This window comes from Empidonax traillii, unplaced genomic scaffold (assembly GCF_003031625.1).
Source record: "Empidonax traillii isolate 1590-97213 ecotype Southwest subspecies unplaced genomic scaffold, ASM303162v1 scaffold32:size1966603, whole genome shotgun sequence".
Lineage (NCBI taxonomy): Eukaryota > Metazoa > Chordata > Aves > Passeriformes > Tyrannidae > Empidonax > Empidonax traillii.
In genome coordinates this window covers 662,026-681,202 of record NW_020955225.1, presented here as the reverse complement: position 1 = coordinate 681,202, position 19,177 = coordinate 662,026, and positions in this window count along the sequence as shown.

Here is a 19,177-nt window from a genome sequence, read left to right as displayed (position 1 = left end):
ATGTCCGAAGCCTCCACAATTTACTTAATGAGTGTTATTGAATATTGACTGGTAGTGAAGAGTCATTGCAAGTGACAACGCCATGACAGGTCATTTTATCTGCATCCAAACAATGGCGCATTTTGGTTTGGGTGATATCTGCCTTCTGAGGCCAATAAATGCCTTTCCTGGTGGGTGGATATTTTATGTGAGACCGTGTATTCTCCTTGAGTTATGTGGTATTATCAAAGAAAACCAGAAAAGTGTATATTTTCCAGAGAGGCATGTAAAGGTTTGTAACTGTTTTCATTTTTTTTATATATATTTTTTCTTCACCTTTTGAGCACTATAAACTGTGATGGTCTTCTTTCAGCAGGGGTTGAAGGGATCTGATTCATTTTTAAGCTGTTTTATTTCTTATTTCCTATCGGAGCAGGGAATCAAATGGGGCTGTTATGGGATATTTTTCCTGGTGGCATTCACTGCCTTTGAACTCCCCGTGAGATGAGTGGGCTTGAGGAGCTGAAGGGTGGGGTCCTAGTCCTGTATGGCTGAAGGCAGTGAGAATCCTAATAATGAGTGGCTTAGCAGGGATCTCCTGAAGGAGGGAAGTTGATCCATAGAGTGTCTCTAGTTAAAATATGTAGTGTCTTCAAAATGCAATTTTCTAAAAGTCTTTCTCAACTTGACCAACATACAGCATCTTTAATATCTGGGTTTAAAACTTTGGGTTTATATATTTTTAAATTTTTTTATATGCACTTTAAGTTCACTCCTGTGCCTTTGGGAGTGTGAAACAACCTTCTGAGAGTTGCATAACCCCACGACAGTCATTGCATAGTTTGTGCAATGTTAGTTGTATATTAAACTAATTAATATTAATATTAATTAGACAATATTAACATGATTTTTTTTTTTTGAGAGGAGAACCCACTGTAGTAGACTACAGGCCAACTTCGTTGTATAAAGTGATTCTGAACAGTTTACACTACACAGTGAAACTGCCACGAAGAAAAGGCATCACTCCCAAAGGATGTCTGTGACTTTTATACTCCAGGATTTTTCTCCAGCCGTGTTTCCCACTGCTGTCATTCCCAGTCTGCTGTTTGGTGGCCAGAGCTGCCCATGAGATGGGCTGTTTTTAGACAGTCACATTCTTCACCCTTCCTTGAAAATGTTTAGTATCTGAAGATTGCTGTCAGTTCCATCAGTGCAAGGTGGATGTGCTGGATCCCATCTGTCACCTCTTTTCCCACCATCCTTCTCTCTCCCCTAAATATGGAGCTCCAGTAATGTCGATGTTGTGCCAACAGACAGAACCCTCACAACAAGGGAACGCTTTTCTGGCCATCTTAGGTCCCCACTCAGATTCCAAACACTTGTGCCAGCCTGGAGAGCAAGGGATCCATGGCCAATTTGAGAAGGTGACCTCGGTTTTCTTTTTGGCATGTTTCTCTTTTCTCATATATTTCCTTTTATGGAGTTTAAGACTGGGAATAAAAAATCTGCCTGCATGTAGGTTCACATTCTGTTACCAGTGTCACAGTGGGAGAAAGGTACTAAAATATAGAAGTTTTTTGTGAGAGAAATGGTCTGGGCTTAATAAATACCTGAATAGTTATCTTTATAATAGATTATCCATGAAAGTATATGAAAGTGGCAGGATTTCACTGTAATTCTTTCGAGTTAAATATGTTTGCATTGGTTATTCGAGTACTTGGAGGTGTTATGTATGAGAGTAACAACATAAATATAATTTGACTCACTTGTTCCAATCATTATTGTGCTTTCCAATTTTCCTAGTTCAGATTTTGCTCAGGTGTAATATGTACAATGTGTTTTGGGGTTTTTTTTGCCATAATCTATGACTTGCAGATGAATTATTTAATCTGCTCTCTTGAAATAAAGCAGGTAAGTTTATGTTGACAAATAAAACCTGTGAGGTAAAGCCAAGCAGTCCTAATGTACTTGTGTTATCTGGCAAGGTGTATCTGCTGCCTTTCACTGATATCCTACAAAATATTGGGCAAAACACAACAGTTAGTGATTTAAAGAAAAATGCCACCAACTTGCATGTCCTGCTTTAAGATGCAGTGTGAGATACCTAGAAATAGATCTCTGATTTTTGGTATATTCACAGTGCCTCAGATACAAAATAAAATAGAATTTCAGGGTGTGGAAATCAAGCTTGGTTTAAAATCAATTAGCAGCTGATTTCTCTGCAGTCTTTGCTACTTCCTTTCCCTATTCTAAATCATAATTTGTGCACTCTGAGGCCGGCTCTGTTCAGAGCACTGGTTTAAACATCTTTATTAGCTGGGAAATGCTATTGGTTTTGTTTTTCTCTAAAACATCCAGCACTCAGTGTTCAGGTTTCTCATTGGCAATGAGATCTGTATTATCTGCAGTGTTGCAGCATCAGAGTTTGGTGAAACAGTTGTTTTGTAACGTTGTAAGAACCGTGGAAAATTAGATGTTTATTAGGGAGTGAGGCAACACTATTATTCATTTTGCAGTGGGATGAGGCAATGCAACCTTCTGATTTGGATGCAGACTTATGGAGTCTAAAAATAACTCATCCCCAGTACAGAAAAATATGAGAAAATATACAGTCTATCCCTTAAATCCACAGCATTAGGTTAAATTAATAGAAGAACTTGTACAGTACGTGATTGAATCCATGAGGGATACAGTGTGATATTGTATATTTGCCTAAAATCTCACTCTGACAGCAAAAACAATGTACCACAGTATGTTTCTTTCTTATCTAATGGAAAGAATAACACACAGAGGCTCAGTTCTTGTAATGAAAACCCCCACATTAATTTTATTTTTTGATGTGTCATTGTAATTCAAGAGATGTTTTTAATCTCAGGATTGCTAGGGCACAATAAACCATTTAAAAAGTATTTGGCAAAGATCCCTGTGCTTAGCAACAGCTCCTTTCATTTAAAACTGTTTTTTGAACCAAGCTATTCAAAGCTTTGTTCCACTTATTAAAATAAAGTATCTTACTTCAAACAAGTATTTCAGAGAACATAATCAAGGGGACAGCATTCACATACAATGCACAGAAAACATAAAAGGTAGCAGCATGAAAAACTCAAATATTTTGTATATGTTTTCTTGTTTTTCATTAAGAAAAACTGTATGAAAATATACTCACAATCTTATTTGTCTTTGTGCCATTATGGGATATTTTATACTAAATTTCTCACCACGTTTTGAAATTCATTACTAGATTTAAAGCAAAATGAGCTGTGAAGTATTTTAGTGCATGAGATATTGAATTAAGGGTGTACTTTCTAGTCATCCAGGTGATTTAAAGCAGCAACAGAGAAGCTAAATGTAGAATAATGTCTATTTATTCAGCTGTTGGTTTTGTCCTCTTCTGTGAACTATGGTGTTAGTCCACGGTGCAGTAGAGCTGTGGAAGCTCTGCTTTCCAATCAGGTATAGAATTGTTCAGCTTCATTATATAACTGTACATTGAAGATTTATTTCAGATTTTTGTGAATATCATTTTCACTTTGGTTTAGTTCTGCCTTAATTTTTTTTGCTTTTTATAACAAAAGCATCACCAAGACAATAATGGCTCCAGCAACAATGCAAATGCAGTTTCCCTTTATCAGTAAATGGAGGTGGTCCCTTCCTCTGTGTTTCCTATTTCACCTGCATGCTTTAGAAAATAAGGAAGGATGCACCATGCCAGGATCCCTTTCTGTGAAAAGATTCCCAAGTAGGACTTTATAGGATGCCAGATGCTTTTTAGAGTGTCCTACGAGCCCTCAGTTTTTTCTGAAGTTCGGAGAAGTTGAAGTGAGGGCAAGAGAGGGATGAGCATAAAGAATCATTTTGCCTTGCAGATTTCACTGCGTTAAAATTTTGGTTTGCTTAGTAATGAAAAGCCCAGACCTGAAGAATTCCCAGTCAAAAGAAGGCTCTGGATCTGCAGCTCTGGCTTGAGCTCTGCCCTGGTTCCTCAGGCTGTGGTTCTTACGGTTACACACTCAACAAACCCTCTGCCGTGGGTTCCGCCATGTGGGTTCACAGGAAACTATCTTGGTCATTGTAGATTTGACTGATAAAATTATCATGGTGCACCAGAAGTTTGGGGGTAAATACCTGAAAAGGATAATGATGATGGTAACTCTGCATAGATCCTGCTGGATGGCTTTTTCAAGATGGCTGCGAGTGTAACATCAGTGCAATTTTTAATCTCACGTTGTGTGGGCAGAAAAATGGTTATTTCCAAGATGTTAAAAAGCTAATCTATTCTGTTAAGTTTTTGTATCTTGCATGGATATAGCTTCTTTCTGTTTTGGTTTTTTTTTTTTTCTTTTAATTTTACAGATCAAGTTGGGAGCCTTGACATTTATTGGGCCCCCATATTTTTCATTTATATTCTCTCTAGTCTTCACCATCTGTTATGACAGTAAATAAGTTTCAAATAAGCCATATCTTCCTCAGCATGAGTTGCTTTTTCTGCAAAAAAAAAAAATTAAAGTTGCAGTTGGATGTGATATTTGAAGTCACAGCTTGTCTTCAAATATTTAGTAGCGTATTCCTGTGCCAAGGGATATCAATCTGCCATTTGCCTTGCTTACAATATAATAAAGATTATCCAGTCCCTTCTTTCATAGCTATGTGAAGGTTTTTAATTACTATAGTAGCTCTTTCCACCAGTTTTACCATTTTTCTTTGGCTTCATACTGTCCTTTCTTATCTTTTTGTACATTTGATTCCAAAAAGACAATATAGTGTCTGACTTTGGTGGGTGAGATGTGATCTTCCCTTACAAGTAAATTCCCTGGCTACAACAACAGCACTTTTGCTGTTGTAAAAGTCAGCGGTTGATGGATATTTCAGATGTTGGTACCCAACCTCCAGATATTTTTCAGCTAAGTTTTTATTTTTTTGTCTAATATGTGTAGGTTGAGGGTAAATTTATTTTTTATCTCTCTTTCAGGCTATACAAGTACACTCCAGTGAGAAGGGATGTGACTCAGAAATCACCTTTGTACCAGCATGCCACTTTGATTCCCTAATTTATCTCTTTCCTTGATTTTGAATGTCGTGTCACATGGAGGCATTTTCTTTGTCCTTTGAGATTTTTTGAGATTTTTGTGACAGTTTGTGATTTTCATTCGTTGTCTAGTAAGCTGCAACAAAGGTTTCCTTGAAACTTGCCCAAAGTACCTCCTCCAACGAGGAAACACCCAAAATTGAAAATATTGCTGAAGAGCAAACAATAATGTTTCTTGTAGACCGTCTGTTTTTACGGTCTCTTAAAGAGTTCACCAGGTAATCTCCACCCTATGAGCTGCCCAGATGTGTTTGTCCTGTCACTACCCTGCTCCTTCTCCCTTCCATCCCTCACATTTAATATTCTGTGGTTCCAACCAACTCCATACCAAAGAATCTTATTTGCCCCCTCCTTTGGTACTTCTGAAGGCTGTACATTTATTTAGTGGGTTGATTTTAAAATCTGCATTTTCCATCAGTTGGTACTTCCATCAGTTTGTTACCAGTTGGTACTTCCAGAATGGGCATCCAAGGGAATGTTGTGACTGAGCATCAGCTCTGCAAAACAAAAGCAGGTTGGCAGCAGATTTATGGGAAAAGACTCGGGCAACTTCTGCAACAACCACAACATTCATTATGCAAAGGTATTTTTGAGTAAAGAAAGAGGCTTTATAGTACTAAAATAATGTCCGTACCATAGTCAAAACTGATGTACAATTAAGATTAACCCTTTCGTTTGTAAGGGGATTTTGCTTTCATTTTGATATTCATAAGCTTCTTACTACAACAATAAAGCTTTTATTTTTATGTTTGCAATTGTTTTCCAGCTGTAAATAGAGTAATTGCACTTTTTTATGATTTTCCAGTATTAGATTAATTTTATAGCATGTTCTGAAATTTCATTCTCTTTCAGCATCAATCTTTGTTTTGTTTTTATTACAGAATTATACTTACAAATAACACCGTTTCATAACAATAAACATAAAAATATAATGCAATATAGCAGTTACAGGTTTATAGAGTAAACATTTCATTTGGAAGAAAACTCTACTTCCTTATGCTACTACTTCACAAAAGCAGCAAGGACAGAAACTCTGAGGGTTAATAACAAAGCTGTTTATAAAGTAAAATAGGGGGACAAATATTTAGGCATCAATGACTACACTTGTGAAAAACATAGGAAGAAGACATCTTGTCTACAGCTTAATTTTTTTGGAGAAGGGGTCTTGGATAAAGAACTGATTTTCAGTTTAGAGTTAGTGTACAATGTAGGGTAAATTGTATCAAAGCCAAATGATATTCCACAAAATTAAATTTCCTTCACCTTAGGTTGCTTAGTGCCAGAGATTTCAGGAGAATTAAAAATTTTCCATGCTACTTTTGCAGACTAAGCACACTTCTGGATAGCATAGAAAGATGGCAAATATGCAGCCAGAAGATTAGTGCAAAGAAGGAGTTGTTTCAGAAAAATATATTTTTCTTAGAAAAAGAATTAGGAGAATTTCCAAAGGTGCAGAATAGAATTTAAGATTTTGGAATTATATCAGTGTCAAAAGGTTTAGTCACTTTGCAATGTAAAATGTAGTTAAATTTATGCTGAAAATCTTTTAGAATTACACAAATCTTAAATGAGTTTTGTCTCATGGTGCAAGCAAATGTTTAAAATTTAAGACATTTTCCAAGAAAATAACTAGAGTTGCCAGCTCCTCTTCCTATAAACAGAGCATTTTTTGTAGTGTCTCCTTGAGCTGCAAAAGCTGTCACTGCTGCTTTCTAAGAATTTGGAGACCAATTTGTGATTTATTTCTTTTACAACACATCCAAGTGTGTAAAATCTCCCTGTTTTGGCAAACTCTTTTTTAGTGATTCCACCAGCATCTCACAAAAAAAAACCCAAAACCCTCACCCACCCAATTTTCTTGCTCTGGTATTCTGTAGTAGATAGTTATCATGATAAATGCACATGTTCTTTATGGTTGTATGCAATTTTGCTCTTTGCATTGCTGATCTTGAAGTAAATACATAAACTGTTGTCTTTTAACAGAGAAAAATGATGCAAGAGAAGAGGCCAGTTGGGGCAGAACTCTGGAGTGCTATCCTTCAAAGTCGAGCTCTTGGAGGCTTAATTCAGCTGTAGGAGCAGAGAGGGCAACCTTATGATATTTGCCCTTTGAAATGTTATCTTTCATGGCTGACCTTTAAGCTAACTTGGGAGTCTGACAACCTGGGTCCTCAGCACGAGACCCTTCTCACTGTCAGCCTCTCACAGCTGATATCTTCTCTGCTTTTGTTCAAAATAGTATCTCCTTCCCATTTTACCTGCCTTGCTTCATAATTCTCTCCTAACCCAGGCTATCATTCAAATCAAATACAGTTAGCAGACTGTTCCCTTTCTCTTCCAGGTACTTCTCTGAGTTTATGGTTCTGTTGTGTTCTTTACAGACTTTATTCCTTACACACTAAATATTCTTTCCTCCAGGAACAAGACCATCCAAGAACATTGTAGAACTGGGGGAAGATCTGCAGCTCCACAGCACTGCACTCTCATTTTGGAACCTAAGCAAATGTGAATCATGAAGTTAATCAGGAGAGAGCTCAGACACTCCCCTAACCTGGCAGTAGTAAAATAATAATGTGACAGCACAAAATCTTAGGGAAAACTATATTAAATTACAGGGATGCTTTCCAAGAACAGAAGAGTCCCTGAGATTACCAAATCAGCCATTGCCATCTTTAGCCGTGACCATTGTCCAGGTGTGCTCGTTTGTCCAGGCTGTGACTAATGCAGGTGTTTCTAATAGCAGCTTTTAAGGACTCATGCCTCCATTTCCACAGCTTTTGGAGTGCTGACCCAGAGTTATCCATTTCAATAAAGGAGCTACAGAACTTAGAAGGCAGATTCTTATGTAAGTAGCTGAAAATTCAGTAAGGCTTTTTGTAATGGATCAGATCTGTATTACGTGTTTCAGTAGTTATTTTCAATTTCTTTAAAAAAGTGGAAAAATATCTGGATTTTGTCCATCAGTCACATCCACATTGCTCCTGAGGGCTGTTTCATGGAAGACTCAAAGAATCCTGCTTTGAGTTCACACCTTAACCCCTCAAGACACTTTCCTGTGCATTAGAAGTGCACATGTGTGTGGGATGGAGCTGTCCAGGGCACGATGCTTTTCCCTACAATTCTGGCTGCCAAGGCCCTTCTCCCTCTCTGTTTCCCTTGATTCATCTGCACTGTGCAAAAGCCACGACCTGAGATGTGTCCCTGGTTCCTGGGAGCTTGTACATCTTTATCAACGAGACAATCATGGAAAGGGAGTGCCTGGAAAGCCCTCTGGGATTTTCAGCTTTGACTCCTGCATTTCTCCAGTGCGTTGCTAAGCCCTGTCAGCAGTTTTTCCCTGGTTATCTGGGCAGCTAATGGAATATCACTGCTATCTCTGTACTTCTCCACACTTGTTTGTGCTGTATTGTGTTCTTGCCTTGTCAGTGTTTTGGGGATTTTTTTATCTGTACAATTGTTTCCTTTGGTTGACTCCGGTGTGTTTGTTTTTCTAAATGATAGCAAAGCTGGTATTTGGGTGTACTTCCATATTACTCCATCAATCACTGGAAGAGGACTTTGACACAGTGTTAGGTTCTTTTGAGTAAAACAAGGCTGGTTTTATTATTTTGTTGTGTATTACTTTCCACTATTCCTGCTGGATGGGGAAAATTGAGTTTTCATAGGCCTAATCTTCTCAGCTAATGTTATGAGCTAAATCTAAGTAGCATTTGTTGGAAAACAAGAAGTTCATTTTGTGTTCAGCTCATTCTTTCCTTTGGCAGAGATGTAGCAGATACTGTGTTTGAATTCAAACTGGGGGTTTTTTTCACTGTATGACTCAAGTTCTATTTAAATGATTATTAGTTAACTATATTTAAAATGTTATGTTTATATTTTTAATGAGAAAATAGGTAATTTTTTACTCAGTATCTATCTATAGTTGAAATAGGGCCATGTAATGCAGAGAACAAACTTGTAGGAGTTGTGCAAGATGAGATGAACAAGAGATAACAGGAAAGAGAACCAGAGGATTTACACAAGATCAGAACAGAAAGAACCTCTACTTTGGCCAGGAATAGGTCTCTGACCATCAGATATGAATTAATTTGCTGGATGGATTAAAGGCCGTGTGAGGGCTGAAAAGCAAATGGATGAGATGAAGTCACAACACTGTTCTGTGGAAGTTAATTCCACTGTTTAACATGCTGCAGACGGGCAGTAAGTTTATAAACTACAAGGTGACGCTGGGGTTGTAATTAATAGTGTGAGCAGTATTTAGAGAAAAGAAGTACAAGGAATTTGTGGTTTCTGTTCTGGGAAAGAAAGAAAGCTGCCAGAGGAGAGGATTGCTGGATGTGTGAGACTATGGATGGAGGCTGGAGAAAAGTGGGCAGGTGCAGACTGACACATTCAGAGTAAGTGTAGATTCCTTGCAGGGTCAAATACCAAAAAAATAGGAATGAATACATGAAGAAATGGGTGCTTTTCCCCAAAATTTTTCCTTTTTTGATATTATATAATAATAATATCACAATAATCTGACTGTAGTATGATGTAGAAGAGAGATGAGACAGGCTCTCTGTTTGGGAAGTCCAGAACAAGAGAACAGAGGTACCAAGTCTGTCGTGCAGATGATGTAGGCAGGATTAGCAACAGTGGAAAGGAATAATCTCATATTTAGATGTTCCTCAGCTCCTGAACACACAGGAAGGAACTCTGCATATTCTATTCACACCTTTAGTGAGTGTGAGTTTGGTATGATGTATCCTTATTGACAGCTTTCTGAATCAGACTTTCTAGTCTTTTCAAATTCTCATCAGGTAAGAATTTTTAAAAGTTTCTCAAATTTTTACAACATCTTTCTGAGACCATTATTATAGATAAAAGCAGAACCTTTTTAGGAAATAGTATACAGTCAGAAGTATAGTTTCACCTTTCTCCTGCATCATTCTATAAGAACATCTATTTCTTGAATATACCTGTGCAGCTGTGTTGGATCCTGACAGTCAAAAATCCCTTGATGCAGCTGATGGCATTAATTTAGAATTATTTAAAATCTATGAGTGGAATTTACTTTTTATTATATTATGATAGCTAGCTAAAATAGGTGATAGTTATACAAGTGTTAGTAAATTGCAAATGTAATGTATTTTATATGCCTTAGCACCAAACCTTGAAATACTCTGTTTGTTCTTTTCCATGGTCAGCATTGACCATTTGCTTCTAACAAACATTTCCAGCTCCTTAGACAGTCTTTAACACTTGTAAAGAAACTTTCCCACTTATTCATCAGTATTTTCTTTAATATATGCTGGTGAAAACTCACAATTTTTTAAACCCTATCTAACTATCATAATCCATAGAAACTGCCACAACAACTGTCAAAAAAATCAGTAAAATTTGTGGGGGGTTTAGTGCAATGCCCAGTGAAGGGTATCTAAAAATCTGACTTTATTCTTATACAGACAGATTTGGCAGCTACAGAGCCCTGGTTATGGAAAGCTCAGGTATCTCTACTAATTCACCAGGGGAAGCCCCAAAGTGCTGTGGAAACACCCTGTGGCAGGAGTTTTGGGTAGATTTTGTCCCCTGAGATCCGTCTGGTGTTCCTCACACGCAGCCAACTCCCTCGGCTGTTCAAAGGACCGTGGGGGGACTTCACTCACTGAACAAAGATTATTCTTCATGAGTAATTTTCTTGCCTGTCGTTTTTTGGATAAGAAGCAATTTTTAAAATGTGTTGTCAGAAATCCATCCCTTATGCAATAAAAAACTCAAAAGCTGTGCCTGATGACATACAAGATGTCCAGATCCGCATTGGCTCCTTCTCTGCAATCTGTTTACAAAAGTTAAAAAATGCAGCAGAATGAGTTGGTTTGTAAAGGTGCTTTTTTGAATGCTAAATCGTATCTGCAAAACTGAAACACTCAAATTTGTCTTGTTTCACTCCATGAAAATTTCCTGAAACAAGTTTCAATTTAAATTAAACTCGCACAAATGGAACAGAAGAATAAAATTACTGAAAGCCCATTTTTCCCCTCTGTCAATGGGAAATAATTTCATGAACTGAAGAAATATTATATTTATATGAGGTTTCTATAGCAGTTTATGTTTTTTCCCTAAAAAAAAATCTGAAAATTACTTGTGCAATTATTATCTTTTCCAGTAGTATTTATATTAAACTGTCATGTTGTATTTTTGTCTGTTTAAAATCCCCATCAAAATGCTTTTGAATTTACCCAAATATTAATCACTAATACATTTTGAATTTTTAAAATGCTTTTGCCAGATATTTCAAAGCTGCATTTTGATCCTGAATGAGTAATCTGCTTTTTAGAGATGTGATGTACCTAATTTACCATTGATTTAATGCGAGCTAAAAGGCTTAGCATATCTGAAAACTAATTCAATAATTTTATGCTTTTCTTGAGATTTCTCTAAGCCTGTAGGGAGTTGGAAATTCCCTCATAGTGGTTAGGAAATAGTGCAAAAGAAATAATTTCTTCTGCCTGAGGTTTGCAGAAATTCCAGTTATTAGAGTGAGTGGAGTCATATATCTGCTCCCTCTAATCACTAGGAAGGGTTTTAGCCATACTAAAAAGCTTTGAATTTCTGAAACTATATGGCAGTTGAGCTCATTCTGTCATTTTTAGTGGATTTTGGTAGTTTCCCTTTGAAGGACAGTCCCTGTTTCCCTCCAGCATCCACAGTGAACATCCAGGCACCATGAAACGCCTCAGGAGAAACTCCTGGAGATTCCTCAAGGAAACAGCTGCTGAGGTGCTGTGCTTGTGCCTATCCTGCTGATTAATAGTGCCTTGGCATTTCCTCAGAGATCCCTGTCTGGCTGTGTTTCCATGCAGTCCCAGTCGGAATCACTCCCTGCTGCTGGTTCTGTGTGTTGGCACTGAGAGACTCCCCTACACCAAGGCAATAAAATAATAATAATTCTGATTACCTGGATGCATTAAAATAGTTACCACAATTTTTAAAAATTATTTTTTAAATATTTTAAGAGCTTCTAAAGCTTTCTGTTCTGTTTCCTGCCTGAGATGAGTGTTTGCAGGCAAATTTAATCCTCTGAGAAATGCCTTCAGTCCCACTGTGCTCCATTCAGTCCTCCTGGTGGGTGGACAAGTGTCTGCAGGTGGACTGTGCTCCTCTGCCTGACACTGTCACTTGTCCCCAACTTCATCCTAGTACAGCTTGTCTGCAGTCTGTAGAGCTGTGTCACAGGAAACACAGGTTCTCAACTTCTGTCTCATTATTTGTCACATTTGCGTCCAACTCTGAGCCATAAAGCAAAATTCCCCTTCTTTATTATCTAAGTAATAATGTAATTACTGGTCTGTGAGGAGTTTTTGGGGGGTTTGTTTGGGTTTTTTCTAAATGTTGCATGACATAGTGCTATTAGTGTTTCTGTGGAGTAACGATGATGAAAGAGGCAACTGCATTCCAGTGGCAGGTCACCTCTAGGTTAAAAGAGGAAAAAATAAGTGTTCTCTGTCATAATTGCCTACCATGAAAGCAATGGGAACTAAAGATTAATGTCAAGCATTTTGTACTGAGTTGTCAGCCAGTATATACCCAGTACAAGCCCAAAAAGTACACACCAGGGTACAGCGCAAAACTACTTACACAAAGATAAAAGTATATGTGGAGGTAAATAAGTCATAGACCATGGGCTATAGATAAATATAAATTCTGTGTCCTGTTTAAGCCTAAAAGTTCACATTGTTACATCTGCTAATTATCCATATGCAGCTGTGGTGATTTTCTGAGCATTATGATATCAAGACAAGTTTCACAATCAATGAAATACAAGTCAGTAAGAATTTTTTATTCCATATGCAATTACCATATATTTTCACCATGTTCTTCCACAAATGTATACAAACGTGGACACAATGTTGATGTGCAGAGAAATATGATTTTTTTTCTTTTAGGTAGCTAACCTTTCTGACGTTTTTTGAGAAGCTGTCTAGAGAACACTATGGGCAGGAAATTATCATTTCTACATACATTGTATCATTTAATCCTGTCTTCTCTTGACTCACATAAAGTACACAGTAATGGTAAAGGTTACGTCTGTGATCCAATCTATTGAAAAAAATAATTTCTATTTTGCTCCCTTGGCCCAGGATGCTCTTGCTTGTTTGTGAATGTCCACACTTTAACTTGGCATTAATGAAAATATTTAAAAAGCTGAAAACAATTATATTACTCTCATTAAGGTAACTTTCAAGTTCTAGGCATGTGGACTGAATTAGGGAAGAGTATTTTTGTGCTTCTGGATCTCAAAGGAAATGAGTTACACTCGGCTGGGCACTAAAATGATCTTCAGAGAGCAGTATTAGGCTGAAAATATAAAGATCATTAATAAAATTTTAAAGAAAAGAGCCTCAATCAGTTGGTTTAGGTTTGATTTTGTACCAGAAGAAACCTTCACTTTAAACATGAAATACTTTGAAATATTTCTCTGTTTTCTGAAGAGCTTGAATTCTCACAGGTCTAGTTCAGATTCATCACATGCTCTGCTGGTTGTCTGAATCAAATTCACCAAAAATGCAGGTGTGAACTTGAAAAAAAAAAAGAGTTTCTATGCAAAATGTGTAGTCTTTGGTGTTAGAAATGAGTTCAAGGAGCCTGTCTCTCAGTCTTTGATGGTTTCCAGCTCCATCTGGGCCTACAGGGGCAGCTCCATTGATTCATACAATTATGCCTTTTTGAGTGGTTATTTATTTGATGGGGCACTGAAAACACGTGTATCAGCTAATGCTGCTCCGGGAAGGAGCAGTGAATGACTCTTGTGAATTTTTAATATACCTGAAACATTTGGTGCATTGTATCTTCATGAATTAGAATATTCTAGTTTTGAAGATTACATTTGTAGCATCTTCCTTGCTGTTCTATTACCTTCATTACTGTACTATTACCTTCTCCAGAAGCAATATCACTCAGAAAGATAAAAATTAATTTAGTCACACTAATATTTAATTCTTTTCAGCTCTAAATGTTTCACTTCTTCAACTAAAATTCAATTTATTATAAGAAGAACTTTAAACAAGCTAAAATTGCTATTTACAAAAAAACCACCCTGATTAGATTAAAATCAGAATTTCCCAATTTGCCTGTGGAAACATATTAATGTAATGGATTCTGTTCCAAGCTGGATGATAGACAGATTGATGTGTCAACAGAGAAAAGAGTTATAACCATCAACGTGTCTCTCATTGTTTGACAGTGATTTACTACTGTCCAAAAGTCTGTTAGCTCAACTTTCAGATTGAGTTATTCCAACTTATTCAGAGGTGTCACCCCCGGAAAGACGTGACCCATCAGCCCCCTGCTTGTGCAGGGCACCCCAAAGTCACCGTCAGTCACACGTGGTGCAGCAACTCGGGGCTCAGTTTTGGAGTTCAGAATATCCCTTTCAGAAACTCAAAACTGCATTTTCTTTTTCATGTTTTCATTTTCAGGGCTGAAAGGCACTTTTTCATATTAAATGGAAAATTCTGATGAATACCTAAATTCTGTTAAACCTGAAAAATTCCAGTATGTGCACAAGGCATCTGTGTGATGAAATGTCTACAGAGTATTTAATGCATGGGTAGCCCAAGATCTGAAACAGAGTTAGTAAAATTTTACCATCTAAATATAAATTCCTATCATTTTATGTCCCAAAGTTTAGCTAAGGCAATAGGGAAAGCCTGGAGATCCTAAATCCTCAGTGAATCAGCTGAGAGAATCCTTTTTCCTCTCAGCTGCTTCAGAGTCAAAGCATTAACTTTGCTGTTGATTCTAATACAAACAGAATGTGCTTCTTTATAGATAATTAGCTTAACTCTCTACTGTTCACCTTTGTCACTCTCACTAAACTAGCTTGCAAGCAGTGTAGACTGCATTAAAAAGTAAATATTGCAGTCTATACAACACTCATCAGAGCAGGAAGATGCTTATCTTAGTTCCTGGTGAAATAAAGAAAATAGTGCAAGTGCTACTTTTGAGCTTTCAAAATTAATAACTTTAAAGACATTTAAACACCTTCAAAAGAAAAAAGTGATTTTTATCAGAACGGACAAGGCTGCAATTCTATCTTGATTTTTTTCTTTATTATTTTGGCACAACTAATATATCCATAATATTAGAATAATTCTAAGCATATTTTTCTACCTCAACGCTTTGCTTTTTCTGAGCTAGGTTTGAGTTAAGCTTGACCAGCCACCACATTTTTTACATCTCTTAGAAAATCATTATGTCCTTGGGCCTTTTTTCAGTCACATGGTAATTTTCATAGTAGTTTTCTGTAATCTGTGCTGGCATTAGCAAAGGACATGCTCATGTCCCTGACTCTCTTGGCTTCAATACATGCTGATAATTATATTTCAATTGAGGAGCAAACTTAAGGGTTCAATACATATACAGTTAATAGTGACTTAACTCTTGTTTGCTCTATCATCCTCTGTTCTTGAAAGCTCTGGGTGTTTTTTAACAAAATAAATTGGTGCTTGAATAAAGTTCATCAGCCCATCATCTAAATGTCAGTGCTCTGCATACACAGCATTCCAGAGGTGCTGAATGGGGGGTTTCATTCCTATGGCACGTTGATTTATATGATCAGAGCAGTTTATAATGCTGAGACAGTTTAGCACAAGTCAGAACACTGAATTCTGAGGGAGGGTAGGGATGGTAAATGCCTCCATTAGAAGCCCTTGAAAATAGAAAAATACTGTATTAAAGTTATGTGTGCTTGAAATTAATAGTTTTTATTTGAAGGGGGAATTCAAAACTGAGGGAAATGCATTTTGTGCTCACACACAGGCATTTCACAGCACAGGGAGCAGTACCAGCATTATCAGCAGAGCCTAAGAAAATTCTACAGGCTAAAAAGTTGTTTGTTGTCAAAAGTCCCAGCATCAATTACTCTGACAAATAAAACACGGTCTGAAGAAGGAATTGCAGTTTCCTTCACACGTAACTGATTCTATTGTAATTCAGCCATCCCATCTGCTGGAGCAAAATCGAGAGTTTACAATAGAACATATGTGACTTGAGCAGTGTGTTTCTCCCTTAATGCGCTTGAGTGTTCTTAAAAAAATCATATTTTGTTGCAGTTGCTGTAGTTAATACCAGGGTTTTTTATTAAATAGGATGTATCATGTGAAAACTATTAGGTGATAGCATCATTTTGCAAATTAATGAAATTATTTGGGGAAAATATATGTAATTCCAGGACACTGAAGATTCTCAAGCAGCTTTGATTGCCCATTGAGTTGTGTTTCAACTAAACATTGGGGATTCCCTTCAGCAGCAGCTCAGCTGTGACAGGTCCAGACTCACACTGTACCTTGCAGTGACATTGCATGTTGTACCTTAAACCTTAATTTCATTCACCACCCTCAGACCACAGTTCACTCAGTGCTAGAGAACATAGCACTGAAATCTCTTTTTATTCTAATCTGAAATCTTGATGAAATTTGCTTTTTTTTTCTTTTTTTAAGTTATTTGTTTTCTGTCTGTCAGATTCCTCAGCCATACTGCTGGAATACTTGGCCTAGAGGAAACAAAACCAAAAGAGTTTTACAGGGGTTTTTTTATGCCCTCCTAAGCTACATTTTGTGGTGTTGCTTTGTTTCATTCCGTGTTACTCATTCTGGAGTTAAGACTCAAGTGATAGTATTACATAGAACAATAATTAAAAATAGGAATTCAGTTATTCTATATCCTTGACTTGAAATACTGAGAAGTGAACTGACAAATTTCTAACACACTTTTCACTTGTCATGGTCCCTATATTTTTCCTTACAAGCCAACTGATCTCCTTCAGATTTACTTTATTCTTTGGGATGGAAATAATACTCAGGTGTGTTTCATATGTATATATGGAACCAAATATACCACAATTTGAGGTCTAGATGTAGCAGCTGTGGAGTCAGGCACAAGTGCCACTACAGCACCCATAGTTTCCCACAGTGTAATTTGAAAATTATTAAGCATTTGATAGATATTTATTGTCAAGATCTTTTCGCTTAAACATCTCTTTTTTTTTTTTAATATATATTAGTGTCTTGCCAAATCTTTTCCTTTTATTCTCTCTACTTTCTGTAGACTTTAAAAGTATTGCCTAGAGGCTTTTCAAGGGAAACAGACTTTTTTAATAAATTACCAGCAAAAAGGGTAATTTTTGGCATTAAATTAAAAGACAATGTATCACTCTTTTTGCTGTTAAATTAATTATCATCAAAGGTTTCATTAACAGCCGATTTCTTATCAGCAAAGTCAACAACAAAATTGGAAACTGGACAATTTTCTCCCATTATCAAAAAAGAAAACATTTTACAGCCCCTTTTTTCTCATTTTGTCCTTTCTAGAAGACTGACTACAGCATGCAGAGTGGGACTCAAAAGCCCTCAAATCTCTTCCTGCCTTCTTTGTCTTAACTGGAGTGGGAAAATATGAAATCAAAATACAATCTGCATGTTGGTCTGATTCACTCTGAAAATCAGCTTCTGTACATCACTAACAGAGAAACACTGAGTTTAGGAAGGTGTGTCCATTTTAAATAAGATTTTTTATTTCAATAATCATCTAATAATCATTCAATAATTCAATAATTATCTAATCATCTACAATTATCCTTCTATCTGCTAAATCAGTTATCACTTTCCATGACATTTAGGTGAAATTACTTTAAAAAATGTTTGGCAGAGTTCAAGACATTTGCCTGCTCAACTGAAAATTGAACTGTTCGGTGTTTAAGCCATTTAATGAGGAAAAAAACCCTAAACTCACAAGCTCTTTTGTGCTTGTTACGAATTTCTCTTGTTTCCTTTTAGAAAGGGGATTCAGTGGTCATAGTAAGGGCGGGTGTTTGCAAGGAGGGTCAGCACGAATGCAGGGCCTTTGCTAAGTTTCTTTTGATGCCTTTGGAAGGAGGGAAACTTGTGGGATTAACTGATTCCCTGGGTGGAATGCCAGACTTTCAGATAACATGGCAGCATCCATCCTACAGCCCAGGGCACACAGACAGTGGGATGGGGTGGAGCTGCCACATTATCCACTGCACGGGGACTGATGCAAGGGGGTCTACAAGGTTTGTGGGCTATAATTATCCTGAGTAATTTCAGAATCCATTCACCTTATGCAGATGGAGATACAGTTTAATCAAATACAGTGGTAAATCAGCCTTTATTAGGCTCATTCTGTAGGCTATTATGTAGGTGTTAACATTTAAAATGCTTCTGTATTAAAATGTTTCCCAGGTGAACAGGCACAGGTTTCAATTGTAAAACAGAATTTTGCGGTAATGACCAACAAAAGTGCTTTTTCTTTAGAAACTGGGCTGCTTTGAAGAAAGACTGGATATTTACAATCCGCATACTGTGGTCACTCTGTAAACCAAATGGCTTCTTTTGAATTCTTTCGGTTTCTTTTGCAAATTAGTAGCTGAAGTACCAATTTGGTTGATAATTAACCAAACATTTAAAAGCTGAACGTCTGCAGCAAAGTATTTTTTCTATTAAGAAAGCAGTTTCCAGATTTGCTTTTCATTAATCTAAATGAAGGGATGCAACCTCAGGTTAGTTTGTATATCTTTGCGGGGGTGTGAGTTGAACTCTCTTTTAATTTCAATTTCTTTGTGCTGAGCTCTAGTTTTGGGAACCTCTGCATTAACATTATACCTCTCTTTGGGATTTAAAATATAAATGCTTTATGGGACTTCTCTTATTAATGGTATAGCGAACAAATCAGCCACATTGAACTTCCCAGGTAGCCCAAATTCCACACATTTTAGCCCATACAAACCAGACAGCTCTGTAGCAGAGAGGTAGTTCTACAGACTGGCAACAAATCTGGATTGGTGTTTCTGGATTCCTGTGGTATTTGTATGAATTTTTCATCTGCAGTTATCACTAAACCCCTAATTTTCCAAGGCTTTCTAATCCAAATATAAGAGCATCTACCTCAAAGGCTCAAGGTCTGCAGAGGCCCCGTGGTGATCTCAGATACCAAGTGTAGCTCTTTCATGGCAGCTACTTTGGCTGTTAACAGGATATTCCCATTTATAAATTTCAAAAACATATTCCTGACATTTTGGTTGGTATGTTGGGAATTTGACACTTTTCTGAC